The sequence below is a fragment of the Ovis aries genome, chromosome 16, assembly GCF_016772045.2.
Source record: "Ovis aries strain OAR_USU_Benz2616 breed Rambouillet chromosome 16, ARS-UI_Ramb_v3.0, whole genome shotgun sequence".
NCBI lineage: Eukaryota > Metazoa > Chordata > Mammalia > Artiodactyla > Bovidae > Ovis > Ovis aries.
Genome location: NC_056069.1, coordinates 31,347,147 through 31,366,975, shown reverse-complemented (window position 1 = coordinate 31,366,975; position 19,829 = coordinate 31,347,147). Strand labels below are relative to the sequence as shown.

The window sequence follows — 19,829 nt, the reverse complement described above, 5'->3', positions numbered from 1 at the left end:
AACGTGAAGATAAAGCCTCTTGATGAGGGTGAAAGAGGAGAGTGAAAAATCTGGCTTAAAATTCAATATTCAAAAAACTAAGAGCATGGCATCCAGGCCCATTACTTCATGGCAGATAGATGGGGAAACAATGAAAACAGTGACAGATTTTATTTTCTTGGACTCCAAAATCACTGCAGATCATGCCCCATGAAATTAAAAGACGTTTGCTCCTTACAAGAAATGCTATGAACAACCTAGGCAGCATATTAAAAAACAGAGACATCACTTTGCTGACAAAGTAAAAGCTTTGCCATATAGTCAAAGCTATGGTTTTTCCAGTAGTCAAGTATAGATGTGAGAGCTGGATCACAAAGAAAGCTGAGCACTGAAGAATTGATGCTTTTGAAGTGAGGTGTTGGAGAAGACTCTTGAGAGTCCCTTGGACTGCAAGGAGATCAAACTAGTCCATCCTAAAGGAGACCAACCCTGAATATCCTTTGGAAAGACTGATGCTCCAGCTGAAGCTCCAACACTTTGGCCACCTGATGCCAAGAAGAGACTCCTTGGAAAAGACCCTGATTCTGGGAAAGATTGAAGGCAGGAGGAGAGGGGGACGACAGAGGACAAGATGGTTGGATGGCATCACCAACTCAAGGGACATGAGTCTGAGCAAGCTCCAGGAGTTGGTGATGGACAGGGAAGCGTGGCATGCTGCAGTCCATGGGATTGCAAAGAGTCAGATAGGACTGAGCAACTGAACAACAGCAGCAACTATGTTCAGAGGATGACCAAAGTAGAAGTTTAGTGACTGAACAACAACAACAATAAAGATGGAGAATGGCTCAGTGATTGCCAGGGCTTAAGTGTGAGATGGCATTTGGAGAGAAGTAGGTGTGGTTATTAAAAAGGTGACGCATGTAATTAAATTGCATAAAACATGGACTGTAGCCCACCAGCTTCCTCTGTTCATGGGATTCTCCAGGCAAGAGTACTGAAGTGGTTAGCCATTCCCTTCTGCAGGGAATCTTCCCGAACCAGGGAACAGATCCGGGTCTCTGGCATTGCAGGCAGATTCTTTATTATCTGAGCCATCAAGGAAGCCCACTTAAGTGTGGCAATTAAAAAGGTGACATGTGATTAAATTGCATAGAATTAAATACATGTGCACACACACACACAAATGAATGCATGTAAAACTAAGGTAAGTGGATTATTACAGTTTCATGGATGTGATACTGTATTATTTGTTGTTGTTTAAGTCACCACATTGAGTCTGACTCCTCCTGCAGTCCTTTGCAGCCTCAAGGACTGTAGCCCACCAGGTTCCTCTGTCCATGGGATTCTCCAGGATTCTTACTGGAGTGGGTTGCCATTTCCGATACAGGGATCGAACGTACGTCTCCTGCATTGACAGGTGAATTCTTTACCAACGAGCCACCTGGGAAGCCCTTTAGTATTATAGTTCTGCATATTTATGCATGATATCACTATCAGGGGAAATTGAATAAAGGAGAAATAAAATCTCTTATTTCTCACAACTGTATGTATCTACAATTATGTCTAAGTAAAAAGTTTAAAAAACTGAAGACATAAATAAATCTTGTTTCATTTTGTTCCATCACCCCCAACTCTTTCCTATCTAATTCCATTCACTCTTTCCTGCCCAAATCATCATGACAAGTTATATATCATGGCAACAGTATAAATTATTGGGGGTCTCATCAACAGAGAGAAGCATTAGCTGATGTGCTGATTCTCTTGGGTCTCATTTCTGTAAATTTTCTTCCTCTCCTAGTCTCTTGGGCCATCTATGAGATGTAGCTCCAGCCAGGCAGCACTCGACTCCAATCTGGATCAGGGCTCCAATCCATCTTCAAGAGTCAGAATGTTGTCTGGAATCTCCCCCAACATTTAGTGTAGTCACTTGTTTAAGTGAAGTGAACTTGCTCAGTCGTGTCTGACTCTTTGCGACCCCATGGACTGTAGCTTACCAGGCTCCTCTGTCCATGAGATTTTCCAGGCAATAGTACTGGAGTGGATTGCCATTTCCTTCTCCAGGGGATCTTCCCAACCCAGGGATCGAACCTGGGTCTCCTGCATTGTAGACAGATGCTTTACCGTCTGAGCCACCAGGGAAGTCACCAGTCACTTGTTTAATGATGATCTATTAGCTGGACTGTAAATTCCATGAGGATAGGAATTCACTCATTTATTTGTTCATTCATTCAGTAAATATTGCATGTCTACTAAGTGCCAGGCTGTTCTAGGTGCTGAGGGTACTCAGAGGTGTGAGATTACTGGGTATGATGTGTATGAAACTAGCAGCAGGAAGACCAGTTGGGTGGGAGCAGCAGAAACCCTGGTGAGAAATGATAGTGGCTACTAAGATAGTGGCTGTGGGATTGAAGAGAGGAGCCAAATGCAAGAGATGCTAGGAAGAAGCTGACAGGTGCACGTAAGGCATTAAGGAAAAACGAGAGATAAATATGACTCCAGGATTCCAACTTTGGTGCCTTAGCCCCTAAGAGTGAGAATACCAGCCGGAAGCAGACTTTCACTGAACAGTGGCCTCTCACTAATTCCATTTCGGAAATTTCATTTGGCACCTGGAGTGTCGAAGTAGAATTGTTAATTCAACAGTTAAGTCATGAACTTGGAGCTCAAAGGAATGTTGCCTAGAGTTATATATCTGAGAGCTGAAGTCATAGGAAGAAATGACATTACTTAAGCAAAGTACTGTAGTGGTTCAGTCGCTAAGTTGTGTCTGACTTGTGACTTCGTGGGCTGTAACACGCCAGGCTCCTCTGTTCTCCACTCCCAGAGTTTGCTCAAATTCATGTCCTTTGAGTCAATGATGCTACCTAGTGATGGGTAGGGAGCATCACTTAAGGAAAGCATTGAATACATAGAGGCAGGAAAGAGAAGCACTAAGTTGAATGGCGAGGTTGAAGAAGAGGATTCTGTTTACTCTATTTGCGTGCATTCTTAAGTCACTTCAGTCGTGTTTGACTCTGTGACCTCATGGATTGTATGTAGTCTGCCAGTTTCCTCCGACCATGGGAATTTCCTGGCAAGGATACTGGAGTGGGTTTCCATGCCCTCCTTCAGGGGATCATCTGGACCCAGGGATTGAACCTGCCTCTCTTAAGTCTCCTGCAACGCAGGCAAATTCTTATCTGTGGAGCCACAAGAGAAGCCTGTTTACTCTGCTTCAGTTCAGTTCAGTTCAGTTGCTCAGTCGTGTCCGACTCTTTGCAACCCCATGAATTGCAGCATGCCAGGCCTCCCTATCCATCACCATCTCCTGGAGTTCACTCAGACTCACGTTCATCGAGTCAGTGATGTCATCCAGCTATCTCATCCTCGGTCGTCCCCTTCTCCTCCTGCCCCCTATCCCTCGCAGCATCAGAGTCTTTTCCAATGAGTCAACTCTTAGCATGAGGTGGCCAAAGTACTGGAGTTTCAGCTTTAGCATCATCCTTCCAAAGAAATCCCAGAGCTGATCTCCTTCAGAATGCCTGGTTGGATCTCCTTGCAGTCCAAGGGACTCTCAAGTGTCTTCTCCAACACCACAGTTCAAAAGCATCAATTCTTCGGTGCTCAGCCTTCTTCACAGTCCAACTCTCACATCCATAGCTGACCACTGGAAAAACCATAGCCTTGACTAGACGGAACTTAGTCGGCAAAGTAATGTCTCTGCTTTTGAATATACTATCTAGGTTGGTCATAACTTTTCTTCCAAGGAGTAAGCATCTTTTAATTTCATGGCTGCAGTCACCATCTGCAGTGATTTTGGAGCCTCCAAAAATAAAGTATGACACTGTTTGCACTGTTTCCCATCTATTTCCCATGAAGTGATGGGACCAGATGCTATGATCTTCGTTTTCTAAATGTTGAGCTTTAAGCCAACTTTTTCACTATCCTCTTTCACTTCCATCAAGAGGCTTTTAGTTCCTCTTCACTTTCTGCCATAAGGGTGGTGTCATCTGCATATCTGAGGTTATTGATATTTCTCCCAGCAATCTTGATTCCAGCTTGTTTACTCTGCTCACTCAGACCTAAAACTGAGAATGTCAAATTGTGCCAGAATGTCAAGTAAAAGTAGGATTCCTAAGAATCCAGGAAAGCACACCCATTCCCTGAACTTGCGCACCTCTTCACAGGTGGCTGTGTGCTTATCTGAGGTCATTTACACAGCTGAATGAACAACTGCCTGTGGGACCCATGCCCTTCTTCCCCAAGAGATCTTCTGATTATAATTTGACTTTCTAGCTAAATTTGCATTTGGAGAAGAACAATAGCAACAATAATAACTAATATTTAGCAACTGCTCTGTTCCAGGTAAACACTTTACATGTATTATTCATTTAAATTATTCATCTTCTAAATCCTATGAGGTAGGTACTATTATTGATACTTAGCCCACTTTATAGATAAAAACACTAAGATTCAGAGATGTTAATTTGCCTAAGATCACATAGTTAATGAGTAACTCAGTTTTATTAAGTCCAGAGTCCACATACTGAGCCAGTAGGCTATACTTTATCCCCAGAATAAGTGGATGACACTGATGCAAACATTCTGTTTTGCTTGGGTTATATTTCTCACTGTAAGTGAACGAATAGACATTCCAGTGATATTCTCCATGGAAATAATAAAGATTTGTGAGTTATTTGGGTGCAAGCAGTTGTCAAGATTAGGAAGTACAGACAGATCTAAACCTGACTATGAAATAAATGAGAGAGATATGGGAAGTTTGCAAGGCAAGTGTATTAAAGACATTTTTGTTGCTTTTATTTTTCTTTTAAAGATGGGAGAAAGATTAGTTTGTTAGCTAAAAATCATGAGGTAAGGGAACACATTAGGGAAAGGGGGAAAATTGAAAGATTAAAGGACCAGAAGAGATAGAAGGTCACCTACTCAAAGTACAGTTCAGTTTAGTCACTCAGCTGTGTCCGGCTCTTTGCGACCCCATGAATCACAGCATGCCAGGCCTTCCTGTCCATCAGCAACTCCAGGAGTTCAGTCAAACTCATGTCCATCGAGTCGGTGATGTCATCCAGCCATCTCATCCTCCGTTGTCCCCTTCTCCTCCTGCCCCCAATCCCTCCCAGCATCAGAGTCTTTTCCAATGACTCAACTCTTCACATGAGATGGCCAAAGTACTGGAGTTTCAGCTTTAGCATCAGTACTTCCAATGAACACCCAGGACTGATCTCCTTTAGGACGGACTGGTTGGATCTTCTTGCAGTCCAAGGGACTCTCAAGAGTCTTCTCAACACCACAGTTCAAAAGCATCAATTCTTCCGCACTCAGCTTTTTTCACAGTCCAACTCTCACATCCATACTTGACCACTGGAAAAGCAAGGAGAGATAAGAAAGACTTCCTCAGAGATCAGTGCAAGGAAATAGAGGAAAACAACAGAATGGGAAAGACTAGAGATCTCTTCAAGAAAATTAGAGATACCAAGGGAACATTTCATGCAAAGATGGACTCAATAAAGGACAGAAATGGTATGGACCTAACACAAGCAGAAGATATTAAGAAGAGGCGGCAAGAATACACGGAAGAACTGTACAAAAAAGAGCTTCACAACCCGGGTAATCACGATGGTGTGATCACTCACCTAGAGCCAGACATCCTGGAATGGGAAGTCAAGTGGGCCTTAGAAAGCATCACTACGAACAAAGCTAGTGGAAGTGATGGAATTCCAGTTGAGCTGTTTCAAATCCTGAAAGATGATGTTGTGAAAGTGCTGCACTCAGTATGCCAGCAAATTTGGAAAACTCAGCAGTGGCCACAGGACTGGAAAAGGTCAATTTTCATTCCAATCCCAAAGAAAGGCAATGCCAAAGAATGCTCAAACTACTGCACAACTGCACTCATCTCACATGCTAGTAAAGTAATGCTCAAAATTCTCCAGCTAGGCTTCAGCAGTACGTGAACTGTGAACTGCCAGATGTTCAAGCTGACTTTAGAAAAGGCAGAGGAAGCAGACATCAAATTGCCAACATCCACTGGATCATGGAAAAAGCAAAAGAGTTCCAGAAAAACATCTATTTCTGCTTTATTGACTATGCCTAAGCCTTTGACTGTGGATCACAATCAACTGTGGAAAATTCTGAGAGAGATGGGAATACAGACCACCTAACCTGCCTCTTGAGAAACCTATATGCAGGTCAGGAAGCAACAGTTAGAACTGGACATGGAACAACAGATTGGTTCCAAATAGGAAAAGGAGTACATCAAGGCTGTATATTGTCACCCTGCTTATATAACTTATATGCAGAGTACATCATGAGAAACGCTGGGCTGGAAGAAGCACAAGCTGGAATCAAGATTGCTGGGAGAAATATCAATAACCTTAGATATGCAGATGACACCACCCTTATGGCAGAAAGTGAAGAGGAACTAAAAAGCCTCTTGATGGAAGTGAAAGAGGATAGTGAAAAAGTTGGCTTAAAGCGCAACATTCAGCAAATGAAGATCATGGCATCCAGTCCCATCACTTCATGGGAAATAGATGGGAAACAGTGGAAACAATGTCAAACTTTATTTTTGGGGGCTCCAAAATCACTGCAGATGGTGATTGCAGCCATGAAATTAAGAGACCCTTACTTCTTAGAAGGAAAGTTATGACCAAAGTACAGACAACAGGAATATTAATAACTTTGGATGGGAGAAAAGCTATGTCACTAAGAAATGGAACCAGGTGCCAATGAATTACAGAAAAAGGGAGGGTCTGGAAACTTCAAATGATCTCTATGTTCTCAGTAAAAGAGGGGGAAATGTCTTTACTGAGAATGGGAGACTTAAAAGTAGGGCTTAAGGAGGGTGGCAACAGTTGCAAAAGCTTCTGTGGGAGAAGAAGCTGAAGAGGAAGCGGTCATGCTCACAGGAGGACTGCCGGGTGGTTCAGAAAATCCAGCTGAGATTGAAGACCAGGGACTTGTAAGGACAATACTGAAAATTTTTGTAATTTTTCTCGAGCAACTCTTCCTATCCTGATCTGAGATCTGAGAAACCTGTTAGTGGGAGTCTAATTTTGTTAAGGCAGTTAAGGCAGTAGGGTAAAGACAGAAGGGGCTGTTCATGGTTTAAGCTAGCTACTGGAAGGATTGAAAATAAAAGACAGGTGATAGATGGAAAGGGAAAGGGGGATCAAAAGAAAGAAATGAGGGGAGTTGGAAAGAAAGAAAGTGGTTGTCCGAACATGAGATGTGAGAGTTAAAAATTTTAGAGGAAGTTCTGGCAGAAAGTTGTAACATACAATATTGTACTAACTGCATGATTCAACTTGCTGGCCAGCAGCAAGGTAATATAATAACTGGAGGTGCTATTTTCAGAATTTAAATTTGGCATTCGAAAGACCGTTTGGAACATCAATTTTTTTTTTTTTTTTAAGGAACACCAATGTTTATAAATGTCACATAAGAGGCATGTTCTGCTTCCCTGGTATTCACTGCCCTCTCTGTTGGCATGAGTTCAAAAGCCAGTGTGTTCTTTCTGTTTCAACTCCTAGAGGATGCTAACGCAGTTTTCTTTTTACATATGGCTGCGTCAAGTCTTAGTTGTAGCAGGCGGGATCTCTGTTGTGGGCAGTTGGGGTCCAGAGTGTGCGGGCTCTGTAGTTGGAACATGTGGACTCAGTAGTTGTGGTGTGCAAACTTAGTTGCCCCGTGGCATATGGGATTAGTTCCCTAATCAGGGATCAAACCCGCATCCCCTGCATTGGGAGGGGGATTCTTAACCACTGGACCACCAGGAAAGTCCCAAGGTTTTCTTTCTTTTGACCAATATTTGTTGCCTGCCTAATAAAGCCAGACAGTCTGTTAGGTGTTGATGACTCATCAACAAGTAAGATGAAATATCCATCCTCAAGAAGTTTAAATGCAGCAATCAATACGCAAAAATAATGCAGAATGATAAACACTATGATTATGTTAAAAGTTGGGTGTCAATGAGAGACCACCTAACTCAACCTTGAGTAGTCCAAAGAGGCTTCTGTGAGAAGGTGTCATCTAAAATGATATAAAGGAGTAGTAGGTATAATCCCAGAGAAGGCCATGACACTCCACTCCAGTACTCTTGCCAGGAAAATCCCATGGATGGAGGAGCCTGGTGGGCTGCAGTCCATGGGGTCTCGAAGAGTTGCACACGACTGAGTGACTTCACTTTCACTTTTCAGTTTCATGCATTGGAGAAGGAAATGGCAATCCACTCCAGTGTTCTTGCCTGGACAATCCCAGGGATGGGGGAGCCTAGTGGGCTGCCGTCTATGGGGTTGCACAGAGTCGGACAGAACTGAAGCTACTTAGCAGTAGCAGCAGCAGCAGCAGCAGGCATAATCCAGGCAGATGAATGGGGAGGGGGAAATAAGAGGGACTCAATGTTCACAGAGACATCTCTGTCTCTGAAGGAGCCTCTGGGTTCCTTGCATCTCTTGGTATCTTCATTCTTACAGGCCAATTATCTTAACATCCCCATACCTAGGGGATACTTCTACTAGGAATCATTGAACCAGAAGATTTGTATTTAACTGTCAGTAATATTTCTTATTTATGTGTCTTTAGATATGTCAGCTGATCTCAAGTCAGTTTCTTCATCTTAAAACAGGAATAACAATACCTACTCCAAGAGTTGGGCACAACTGAGCGACTTCACTTTCATTTTCACTTCAGAGTTATTAAGATGATCAAATGAAGTGATACATGTGAAAGCACTATGTAAACTGTTAAATGTTACATAGATCTTAACTGTTCTTAGTGTCCTAAGATGTCCCTATGCTTTTATATTCATTATGGGGATTAAGAAACCAAAAGTCCTATATCGTTGCTACAGATTTACTGGTTCTTTTGAGGTCTGCCAAGTTTAAGCTCTGAAATAAATTGTTCTCTGAAGCTACTTAAAATGTTTGAGTTAATGCCATAAATTATCATCATTGGTCCTCTACTCAAAAGCCACTGCAGAGAAGATATGGCAGCTAAAGTATCATTTAGCAGTAGAGTGAGCAAGGCCATCCTTAGAGTACATGGGCCGCTCTATGGTAAAAAAGATCAATAGAGAGGAAAATCTGAAAATTAACAGGCCTAATAAATATTGCAGAATAAAGGTGAGATGGTGTGGTGGGAGGATGGAAAAGATCTTTACCTCCAAATTTAGGATGGCCTCTTGAACTATCAACATCTTCGTCACTCTACTTCAGAAAATCCCCTCTAATGAAAAATCATTTCACAGAATTGGTTTCTTGTTTGGTGGGCAAATTCATTTGACAAACTCATGCCACAGGGGTGGAACAAGTGAATCTCTGCAACTTTTATATTAATTTTCCCCCTAATTTTACTAAGAAAAAAATTTAAAAATACATACAGCTAATTTCGGAAAATTTTACATACTTATCTATGTGTGCTGTGTGCTTAGTCACTCAGTTGTGTCTGACTCTTTGTACCCTCATGGGCTGTAGCCCACCAGGTTCCTCTGTTCATGGGATTTTCCAGGCAAGAATATTGGAGTGGGTTGCCATTTCTTACACCAGGGGATCTTCCCGACCCAGGAAGCAAACACACTCCCCTTGTGTCTCCTGCATTGGCGGGCAGATTCTTTATCATTCTGCCACCTGGGAAGCCCCTACCTGAGTACCTACCACCTATTAATCAATTCTGTCATTAACATTTTAATACACCTGCCAGGATAATTCTTTAGGTTGAATATTTTATTTTGAGATAATTGTTGATGTACATGCAATTGTAAAGAATAATACAAAGAGAATATTTGTTCTTTACCTAGTTTTTCTCAGTGGTAACATCTTGCAAAACTATAGTCCAATGGCACAACCAGGATATTGACATTGATACAGTCAAGATACAGAACATTTTCATCATCTTAAGGATTCCTTCCTGTTGCCCTTGTATAGTCACATCCACTCTCACCTCTTTCTTAACTCTAGAAATTACTAATCTGTTCTCTATTTCCATAATTTTGTTATTTCAAGAATGTGTGGCATCATTCAGAATATAATCTTTTGGGACTGGCCTTTTCCTCTCAGCATAATTCTCTGTTGATTCATCCAAGCTGCTGTGTGTATCAATACTTTATTCTTTTTCATTGCTGAAAAGCATTCCACTGTAAGAATGTACAACAGTCTGTTCAACCGTTCACCTGTTGAAGAACATATGGGTTGTTTCCAGTCTTGGATTATTATGAATAAGGCTACTATAAACATTGGTGTATGGGTTTTTATTTTTTATTTTTGCCACACTATGTGGCTTATGGGATCTTAGGTCCTCAATCAGAGATTGAACCTGGGCCCTTGGCAGTGAGAGCATCAAGTTTGAACCACTGGACTGCCAGGAGATTACCAGTGTACAGGTTTTTGCAGAAACATAAAATTTCATTTCTCTGGGATAGATGTCCAGGAGTGTAAACACGGTAGTTACAAGTTTAGTCTTTTAAAAAAATTTATTTATTTTTAATTGAAGGATAATTGCTTTATAATATTGCTTTGGTTTCTTTCTGGAGGTTTCTGTTGTCATTTAGAAGTTGCTCTGTAGGAGCTGTTTCATATTCTAATCAGTTTTTGATGTATTTGTAGGGAGGCAGGTGATCTCCTTGTCTTACTCCTCTGCCATCTTCTTTTGTTCACAAGTTTAGTTTTTAAAGAAATCACCAAACTTTTTCCACTGACGGGTACCATTTTACATCATCATTAGGAATATGTGAGTGATCTAGCCTCTCCCCTTCATTGCCAGCATTGGGTATTGTCAATATTTTTTTATATTAGACATTCATAGAGATGTGTAGTGATGTCTCATTGTGGTTTTAATTTTCATTTCCTTAATGGCTATTGACATTGATTATATTTTCATATGCTTATATTGCTCTTTGGTAAAATATCTTTTTATGCATTTTGCCCATTTTCTATTTGGATTTTTTTAATTGTTGAGTTTTGGAAGTTCTTATATTTTCTAGATACAAGTCCTTTGTCGAGCAGGAGGGAATTTTCTCAAGTCAAGTTTAAGACATCTGTGGATATCCCAATGGAAATGGCCAGCTTGCGGTTGGCTGCATGTGTCTGGAGGTTAGGAGAGAGATTGGAGCAGAACATTAAGCGTTGAGAGTTGTGATAGCACAACTGACATTACACTGGAGGGAAGACAACATTAGAGATGAAGGGAAAGACGGTCAAGAGAACATTTGTACATTTAAATGGTGTAAGAACTGAGAACAAATGGTTAAAGAAATAGGAGGAGGTAGGAGAGTGGTGAGATGAAAACCAGAACCTGGTTTTTGCTTTACTGTAATGGGTATCACCTAGAATTAAAAAAAAAAATCTACAAAGAGATGATACTCACAAAACTGCTTAAAAAGCAAGCAAACTAGAGTTTTCATCAAATGCAATATTTAAAAGTTAAGTAGAAACATGTTAACTGCTATTATGGAGTTTTGCAATAACGTAGTTGGATAATAGTAGCTATGTAGTATAGAGTTATATATATTTTTAATAAAATGAAGGAAAAATTCAATTAGGTTGAGTATTATAAAAGTAAACAAGTGTATAGGAAAATTCTTTTAATTATTAATACAAAACAACTTTTACCTGGATTTCCCCCAAATAGTTTGAACTTTCACCTTAAACTCAAGAACTGGTGAATCTACCCATGTTAAAAACAATATGACTTTGCTTTGTAGTAGCCTTAAACATACAGACTGCTCCTGTAGTGGGTTGAACAGTGTCTCCCCAAAATTTGTGATCATGCTTATTTGATACGGTCTTTGCAGATTTAATTTTAGTTAAGGATCTTGAGATGAATTCAGGATTTAGGGAGGACCTTAAATCTACTGGTTGATGTCTTCATAAGGGAAAGGAGAGGGAGATTTGGGCACAGAGACACATAGAAGGGGTAGAAATGTGAAGAGGAAGCAGAGATTGGAGTAATATGTCAACAAGCCAAAGAACACCAGCGACTGCTGACAACTAGAAGTGACTGCCGATAACCAGAAGCTTTCTCTACGTGCTAGGAGAGAGGTATGGGACATATTCTGCCTCAGAGCCCCCAGAGGAATCAACCCTGCTGACACTCTGATTTCAGACTTTTGGCCTCCAGAACTGTGCGTGAGTACATTTCTGTCATTTTAAGCTACCTAGGTTGCAGTAATTTGTTACAGCAGCCTTAGAATACTAATGTAGCTCCTCAGTTCAGTTTAGTCACTCAGTCGTGTCCGACTCTTTGCGACCCCATGGACTGTGGCACACCAGGCTTCCCTGTCCATCACCAACTCCTGGAGCTTGCTAAAACTCATGTCCATCGAGTCAGTGATAGCATCCAACCATCTCACCCTCTGTCATCCCCTTCTCCTCCTGTCTTCAATTTTTCCCAGCATCAGTGAGTAAGTTTTCCAATGAGTCAGTTCTTCACATCAGGTGGCCAAAGTATTGGAGCTTCAGCTTCAGCATCAGTCCTTCCAATGAATATTCAGGACTGATTTCCTTTAGAGTGGACTGGTTTGATCTCTTTATAGTACAACGGACTCTCAAGTCTTCTCCAACACCACAGTTCAAAAGTATCAATTCTTCAGCACTCACCTTTTCTTATGGTCCAGCGCTCACATCCATACATGACTGCTGGAAAAACCATAGCTTTGACTAGACAGACCTTTGTTGGTAAAGTAATGCCTCTGCTTTTTAGTATGCTATCTAGGTTGGTCATTGCTTTTCTTCCAAGGAGCAAGCGTCTTTTAATTTTCTGGCTGCAGTCACCATCTGCAGTGATTTTGGAGCCCAGGAAAATAAAGTCTGCCACTGTTTCTATTGTTTCCCCGTCTATCTCCCATGAAGTGATGGGACCAGATGCTATGATTTTCATTTTTTGAATGTTGAGTTTTAAGCCAACTTCTTCACTCTCCTCTTTCACTCTTATCAGCTCCTATCCCTCACCATTTTCCCAGGCCCCCAAAGATACCACTACAGATTTTTTGTTATTCGTTAAAAAAAGCATAGATTTTTATCATTGGCACTTACTGCATAGAGACAACAAAAAGTATGCTTAGAGCTGGTGTTTTATTTTATTTATTTTTGACTGTGCTGGGTCTTTGTTGATACGCACGGGCTCTCTCTAGTTGCGGTGAGCATGAGCTACTCTTTGTTGTGGTGCACGGGCTTCTTATTTTGGTGGCCTCTCTTGTTGTGGTGCACAGGTTCTAGGCACATGGGCTTCAGTAGTTGCAGCACTCGGGCTCAGTAGTTGTGGTATGTGTGCTCAGTAGTTGCAACCCCTGGGGTCTAGAGCATGGACTTGGTAATGGTGGCTCATGGGTTTAGTTGCTCTGGGGTACTTGGGATCCTCCGGGACCAGTGATAGAACACATGTCCCCCGTGTTGGCAGACAGATTTTTATCCACTGTGAAGTGAAGTGAAAGTTGCTCAGTTGTGTCCGACTCTTTGCGACTCCATGGACTGCAGAGTCCATGGAATTCTCCAGGCCAAAATACTGGAGTTGGTAGCCTTTCCCTTCTCCAGGGGATTCTCCCAACCCAGGGATCGAACCCAGTAATATGAGGGAAGTCCTAGTTGGTGTTTTTGATGCTTATAAAACTAATGGCCAATTATTTAACTTTGTGCTCTCTGTTTAAAGTCAGTTTGCCTGTATCCTCTTCCAATTAATGTTGATTAGTATAAATTCATTTAGCTGGTTATTATTTGCTTCCTACAATCAAACACACTCTGTTTTTTTTTTTTTTGGCTGCCGACGTCAGTGATGTGTTAGTTAGTGATGGATGTTAGTTCCCAGAACAGGGATAAACCTGCTCTCCCTGCATTGGAAGCACAGAGTCTTAAACACTGGACTGCCAGGAAGGTCTGCAAACACACTCTTGCTTGGTCTACCTGAGAGAAGAGGGCTGAGACTGAGTTTAGTGATGGTTGCTTTGAAATCTGGTGTCTGCATTATTAAAAATCCCCATAATTGAAGTATATGAGCTCATTGAAGTTATTGACTTTGCTAATAATTATTTACAATAAGGAAGTTTGAAAAAACAAACTACTGACAACTATTTGAGGTAATAACCACAATGAAAACATTAAATTGACCTGTTCTCCATCCAACACTAGAGGCAGTGTTTCGGTGTCTTCCCAGTTAGCTCAGTGGTAAAGAATCTGCCTGCCAATTCAGGTAGATGCAGGAGATGTGGGTTTGATCCCTGGGTCAGGAAGGTCTCCTGGAGTAGGAAATGGCAACTTACTCTAGTATTTTTGCCTGGGAAATCCCATGGACAGAGAAGTCTCACGGGCTACAGCCCATGGAGTCGCAAAGAGTCAGATAGAACTGAGCAACTAACACTTCACTTTCAGTCTTAGGACTATTGACGTTTGGGGCCAGGCAATTCTTTGCTGTAAGGGGCTACCTAGTGTAATACCGGATGTTTAGCAGCATCCCTGGTCTCTATCCATTAGATGCCTCCCTTTTCCAGTTGTGATGACCAAAGATCTCCAGACATTGTGGGAAAAATTTTCCCCAGCTGGGAACCAACCATTGTTCTAAGTCTTGGGAGAGAAAGAAGCAAACCTCTGCTCCACTCCCCCACCTACACATGTGTTTTAAGCCAACCTTAGGTTTTTCCCGTTTTATTGATATGATTGACATACGTGTGCTTAGTTGCTCAGTTGTGTCTTATTGATTTTTAGTACTGCATATGTTTAAGGAGTATAGCATAATAATGTGACTTACATTTGTTGGGAAAGGAGCTTAGTTTTTAATCCTTATCAAATATTCCTACCTCACTGTACTCGCAGTATCTTGAACCTGTTTCTGCTGCTGCTGCTGCTAAGTCGCTTCAGTGTGTCTGACTCTGTGCCACCCCATAGACCGCAGCCCACTAGGCTCCTCTGTCCCTGGATTCTCCAGGCAAGAATACTGGAGTGGGTTGCCATTTCCTTCTCCAATGCATGAAAGTGAAAAGTGAAAGTGAAGCCGCTCAGTCGTGCGGGACTTTTAGCAACCCCATGGACTGCAGCCTACCAGGCTCCTCCGTCCATGGGATTTTCCAGGCAAGAGTACTGGAGTGGGGTGCCATTGCCTTCTCCGGAACTTGTTTCTAGGGTTGCATTTATCATGGTTCATTATTATTTTAAAGCATGGAGCCGTGTCCTTTCCCCTCTGTGAACTCCTCCAGGACAAGAACAGTGATTTTACTTTGTCTGGGTGCAGTAGAAGTCCTCAAGTTGAATGACCTTCTGTATTGCTTAAACACAATAAATGTTCACAAAGTAAGGGCTTCCCTGTAGTTTATTTCTTTTTAAGGATATGGAATATCTGTCTTGTTTCACGTCTTTGAGTTTCATAATTTTTAAACTCATCTTAAATATTTCAATTAAAGTAAAGAAGCAGTGACCATCTTGACACTTCATGATGATTCAGCTTTGGATAAGTGGACCAATGTGTATCTTATTTCTCCCACTTTCAATCAGAAGACACCTGCAGACTAAGTAACAGGAGTCATCGCCTTGCAAAGCCGTTTGGCAGTTTTGCCGAAACCAGCCTAGGCCTGGTCAGGACACTTACCGTCCACGAAGGGCGCTCCGCAGCCCTGGCTATTAATACTCAAAGAAGCACACGGCTTTCCGTGGGCGGGCCGTTGGAAGACCAGTCCGCAGAAGTGTGTTAATTTTCGGGCCTTGACATCGTTTCGGAAGCATTTAACTCCACCTCTCCATCCGGAATTAAAAACATTCCCGCCCGTCACCACCTCCTGGCCTCCTCTCACTTTCTTTTTGGTCTTCTGTTTCAGACGTTCTGATTTTTCCTAGAGAGCGAGAGGAAAGTCAGGTACCAAAAGTGGAGTTCTATTACTTTATATGCTCTGGTGGGACAATGCAGGTAGTCTCACTTTGTTCCAGGCTCTCCAGGAGAGGACAAATGTGGCCGTTGGCAACTTCAGCGCCCGCACTGGGCTCCAGGTTTGATTGACAAAGACGGGAGGAGGGATCGCACGGAGGCGGGGCCGAGGAGCAGCAGGTCGAGCCCGAGACAAAGAGGGTTTTGGCAGCCCCGGGAGAAGAGGCAAGGGTTCCTTGGGGTAACTGGTCTTTGCGCTCTAAGAGGCATTTCGTGGGGTCGCTTTCTCATTTGAAGAGAGGACGGGCGGGCGGGCTGGGGGAGGGGGCCGGGCGGGAAGAAGGGCCTGGCGGAGAGGCGAAGAGGGGGGGGACTGGGAACCGGCGTGGGGGCTGCGCCGCGGTCACGTGGTCTCCGCAGCAACGGGGTTGGGGCTGTTCTTCCGGGTTGCTGGAGCCGCGGGGCTGGAGCCCGGGTCTGCCAGTGCGACGTCCGCTCGCGGCCCGCGGACGCCTGGCCTCCCCGCCAAGGTGAGCGTCCATGCAGCCCGGGCACGCGCCTGGGGCGCAGCTGGGGAAGGGGCGTGGGGCTTGTACGGAAGGTCGAGATCCCCGAGCTGGGAAGACCTGTCAAGGAGCCGCTGGGGGCGGGGTCGACAGTGACCGGGGCGCCGGGGGCACCCGGGAGCCTGAGGCCGTGCCTCGAGGGCCCTCTTTCTGGTCTCAAGCTGGGGCGACGTGGAAGCTAGTCGGGGGTGGTGGATTCGAGAACCGGGTTTCCGCCGCAGAAGGCAGGGAACGAAGTGTCAGCTGTGCAGATGCAGATTTTGGAGCTTTGGGGGAATGGGGCTGGAGTTCTACAGGGTCCTTTCAGCTTAAAGGATGGGAGGACATAGGGGACTTTCGATAAGTGGTGCATCCAGAAAGGTGGCACCTGGACGCGCCGAAACTGTGCTTGAACCCGGAGAGATTTGGGGTGGGTGACCGGCTGGAAACACAGGTGGTGCTGTTGAAAGTTTTAAGTGTATGGGGGGTGGGGCAGGCTGGTGGTGGTCTGGGCGAGCCTGTGTTGGGCTGAGAGTGGGGTCTGGGCTGGCGTTGGGGGAAAGATCGTGTAGTGGGGCTGAGCTGATTCGAACTCCGGAGGCGGAATAACTATTATGCCGCCAGTCTCCACCAATCGGCTTCTGAGGAAGGTTATAAATAGCGGTCCCTGGCAGATGCTAGCCGGGTGGCAGTTTAGCTGCCGAGGGAGGAGCTTGAACCTGTGGGTTTGAGCGAGGTCACACTGCCTGCTAGTCTAAGCTTTGGTAGGGTATTGTGTCCTTGGTTGGCATGTCTCACTTTTAAAAGCGTGACTTGTTTATTACAGTTGCAGGTGCCCTTTATTCGCCCTCTGGTGCAAGGAAGTCCTTAAGCAATCTGTAAGGAGTCTTGTAGCATAGGATGTATTCGGAACAGTGAGGGTTGTGTGCTTTTATTTAAAATGTTTCCCTCTTCTGCAAACTGTGGCCGTTTAAAAATTAAAAAAAAATTGAATTGGCAGTTTAGGATTGCTTTCTTATCAGCAAGTGTGCTCAGGCTGCTTACCTCTGCTGATGGAATCACTTTTCCACGAAGCTACATAGCCTTTAATTTTTAAAGGAAATTTCCTGAAACTCCCTGGAGAATATATTCATAGAACTCCAGGCTTCAGGTTATCTAACTCTAGTTACACATTCACTGGATCAAACAATACTTGTTGATTTCCTCTATTTTGTGCAAGGCACTGGGCCAGAGGTAATACTAAAGTGAATACTGATAGCAGTAAAGATACTGTGTCCTTTTAATCCTCACAGTGACCCTACAAGGTACTGTTATTATTTCCCCCATTTTAAAGGTGATGAAATCCGATACAGAGAAGTTCAGTGACTTGCCAAGGTGACCCAGCTAATGCGTTGCAGGTGGGGCTTCCAATTAAGAGTTCACACTCTTAGCCTCTGTGTTATCCTCTCTCAGGTTCTTGCCTCCAAAGATTTTAATCTATTAGGGGAGATACCAAAATGCCTTACATTAACTGGTGGTGTGAATGCCCCAATTTTCAGTTGTAAAGTTGCTGTCCATTTCTTATTAGCCATAGAAGCACATGGATAATAAAATAGCAGAGAGCTTTCAAGTGAAGTTAGGGGAAGACGTGACAACTAAGATAACGGCTCTTGAATAACGGCTCTCGGTGTCTGCAGTTCCTCCCCATCTGAGGATTTAGGTAACTGCACACTGTGTATATTGTACTATTGATATTTAGTATTGAAAAGTAGCCGCCTAGGAGCAGACCCATGAAGTTCAAACCCTGTTGGTCAAGGGTCACCTCTACTGTCTTTGCTGTAAACAAGTACTCGGCTGTGATAACATGGTTCAGATATCTCTGAATATCTTTCAGGTTCATTTTTATTTGATTTAGGCTTAGTGACAGTTTCTTGACACTAAACTACTTCCTTATCAACTGTCTTACATGCTCATAACTTGAATCAAGTAGAATTTGGAGGAGCACTTGGTCTCTGAAGGCCTTGGCTGTGCTGATGTCGGATGCCAGGGCTCTGTTCAACATCAAATTATACTTTTTTAAGTAGACAGGGCAAATTGTGCAGACTCCAGGCCATGAAACAGGACTTCAGCTTTAGAGCATTGCAAAATCTCCATCTAATGATAAAACTTCTAGAGCCTGATTGTGCCCTTCAAGGGAGCTTTCCTGTACTCCTTTTATAGAAGAGCAGACTGAGGTGCCGAGAAATTCAAGCCAAACAGTGAGTGAGTAGCAGGTTTAGACAATACCCAGGCTGCATTATAACTAGCTTTGTTATTTTGCTGATGAGGTCTGGGTAAGCCTGACCAGTGAGAATGGTGGTTGTTGGGGATATGGGACGATCCAGGAAGAGAAACTAGGGTAAATGAGGAGATTGCGCTAGGACTAGGCCCTTGGTAGTGGTAGGAAAAAATTTCCCTTTCGACCTGAATTATCTTTTGTATATCTTTGGATCTCCCTCAGTTCTTGGCGTAGATTCAGTGAATGTTTTCAGTGGGTGGCTGAATTTTGAACTTGTTTGTTCTCCATTCTCAGCCATGAATAACTCTAGAAGTGACCTCTGAATGAACGAGGAGGGTGTTTATTGATTCAGGGATGATTTAGAAAGACTGAGATGAAATGACATATATGGAAATACTCTGAAATTATAAAGTCTTCTGTCAGCATGTAAAGAATTATTCACATTTTTGGTTGCATGCCTGGACACATCTTATATGCTCCCTTTTCCTTAGCTTTGTTCATAGTATTCTCTCCTTCTCAAGTGCCCTTTCCTTCCTTTTCTTAGCCCTGTAGGAGGATATGATCTTCTTTGATGCCTCAAAGAACTTTGGACTTGTGTTACTCTGCTTTCTCTGTTATTGCTTGTTGACTTTTCTTATCTCCAAGTTTGTAACTGATTCCAGTTTAATTCTACAGATGCACATAATGGCTGTGCCTCTGAGACTCAGCCCTCCATGTGTTTATTGAATTAAAGAGCATCAGGAATAAGCACTACCTGGATTGAGCATTTCTGTTCCCACTGTTACTTTCTGGTATTTGCACGAAGTGGCTTCAAGGGCTTGTGGCAGTAGTTATGACATGAAAAATGAGTTAGACCGTACTTCCTCTGGAGGCTGGAAGTATGTTTTTGGAGGCTGCTGAGTTTGGGTGCTGGGTCCCAGAAGGGCCTGCACCATGGGGCAGAGCCTAAAGGCTAGTAAGTGGAGTTAGCGGTGGTTGACTGAGAACAGTTCCAGGTCCTCTGCTTCTTCACATTTTTGAAGGAAAGAGAGCATTGGGAATCAGGGGGATAATGGGAGAGCCTTCTGTGTGCTCTCTGGGATCTGCCAGGGAGGTTGGAGAAAATAGCCACTGAAATCTCCAAAACAGCAAAGGTCACAATGCCATTTCACCTAGTTCATTTAGAGCTGGCAGAAACGGGCCTCGAGTGGTGAGGACCCCTCACAGAATTCCTA

The 19,829-nt window shown here is 43.2% G+C and overlaps 1 protein-coding gene, 1 long non-coding RNA gene and 1 other non-coding gene across 9 annotated transcripts in view; 1 reads left to right on the top strand and 2 right to left on the bottom strand.

Moving 5' to 3' along the window:
* Window positions 1-2,046: 2,046 nt before the first annotated feature.
* On the bottom strand, window positions 2,047-2,118 carry TRNAC-ACA (transfer RNA cysteine (anticodon ACA)). The gene has a single exon. It is a non-coding gene; the product is annotated as a tRNA-Cys (tRNA).
* A 2,632-nt stretch (window positions 2,119-4,750) lies between these two features.
* LOC105602669 (uncharacterized) lies at window positions 4,751-15,933 on the bottom strand. Its single transcript, XR_001435881.4, has 3 exons — window positions 15,866-15,933; window positions 15,541-15,781; window positions 4,751-5,337 (listed from the first exon to the last, which is right to left on the bottom strand). It is a non-coding gene; the product is annotated as an uncharacterized LOC105602669 (long non-coding RNA).
* Window positions 15,701-19,829, top strand: part of NNT (nicotinamide nucleotide transhydrogenase) — a 95,041-nt gene continuing 90,912 nt past the window's right edge. For 2 of the 7 annotated variants that reach the window (XM_004017007.5, XM_042233801.1), the window contains exon 1: window positions 15,701-15,804. The gene's annotated coding sequence lies outside the window, so the exon portion shown is untranslated. Of the gene's footprint in view, window positions 15,805-15,981; window positions 16,055-16,249; window positions 16,344-19,829 lie in introns of those variants that run through there. The other 5 variants (XM_012096965.5, XM_060400442.1, XM_015101305.4 and 2 more) reach the window with 3 other exon arrangements.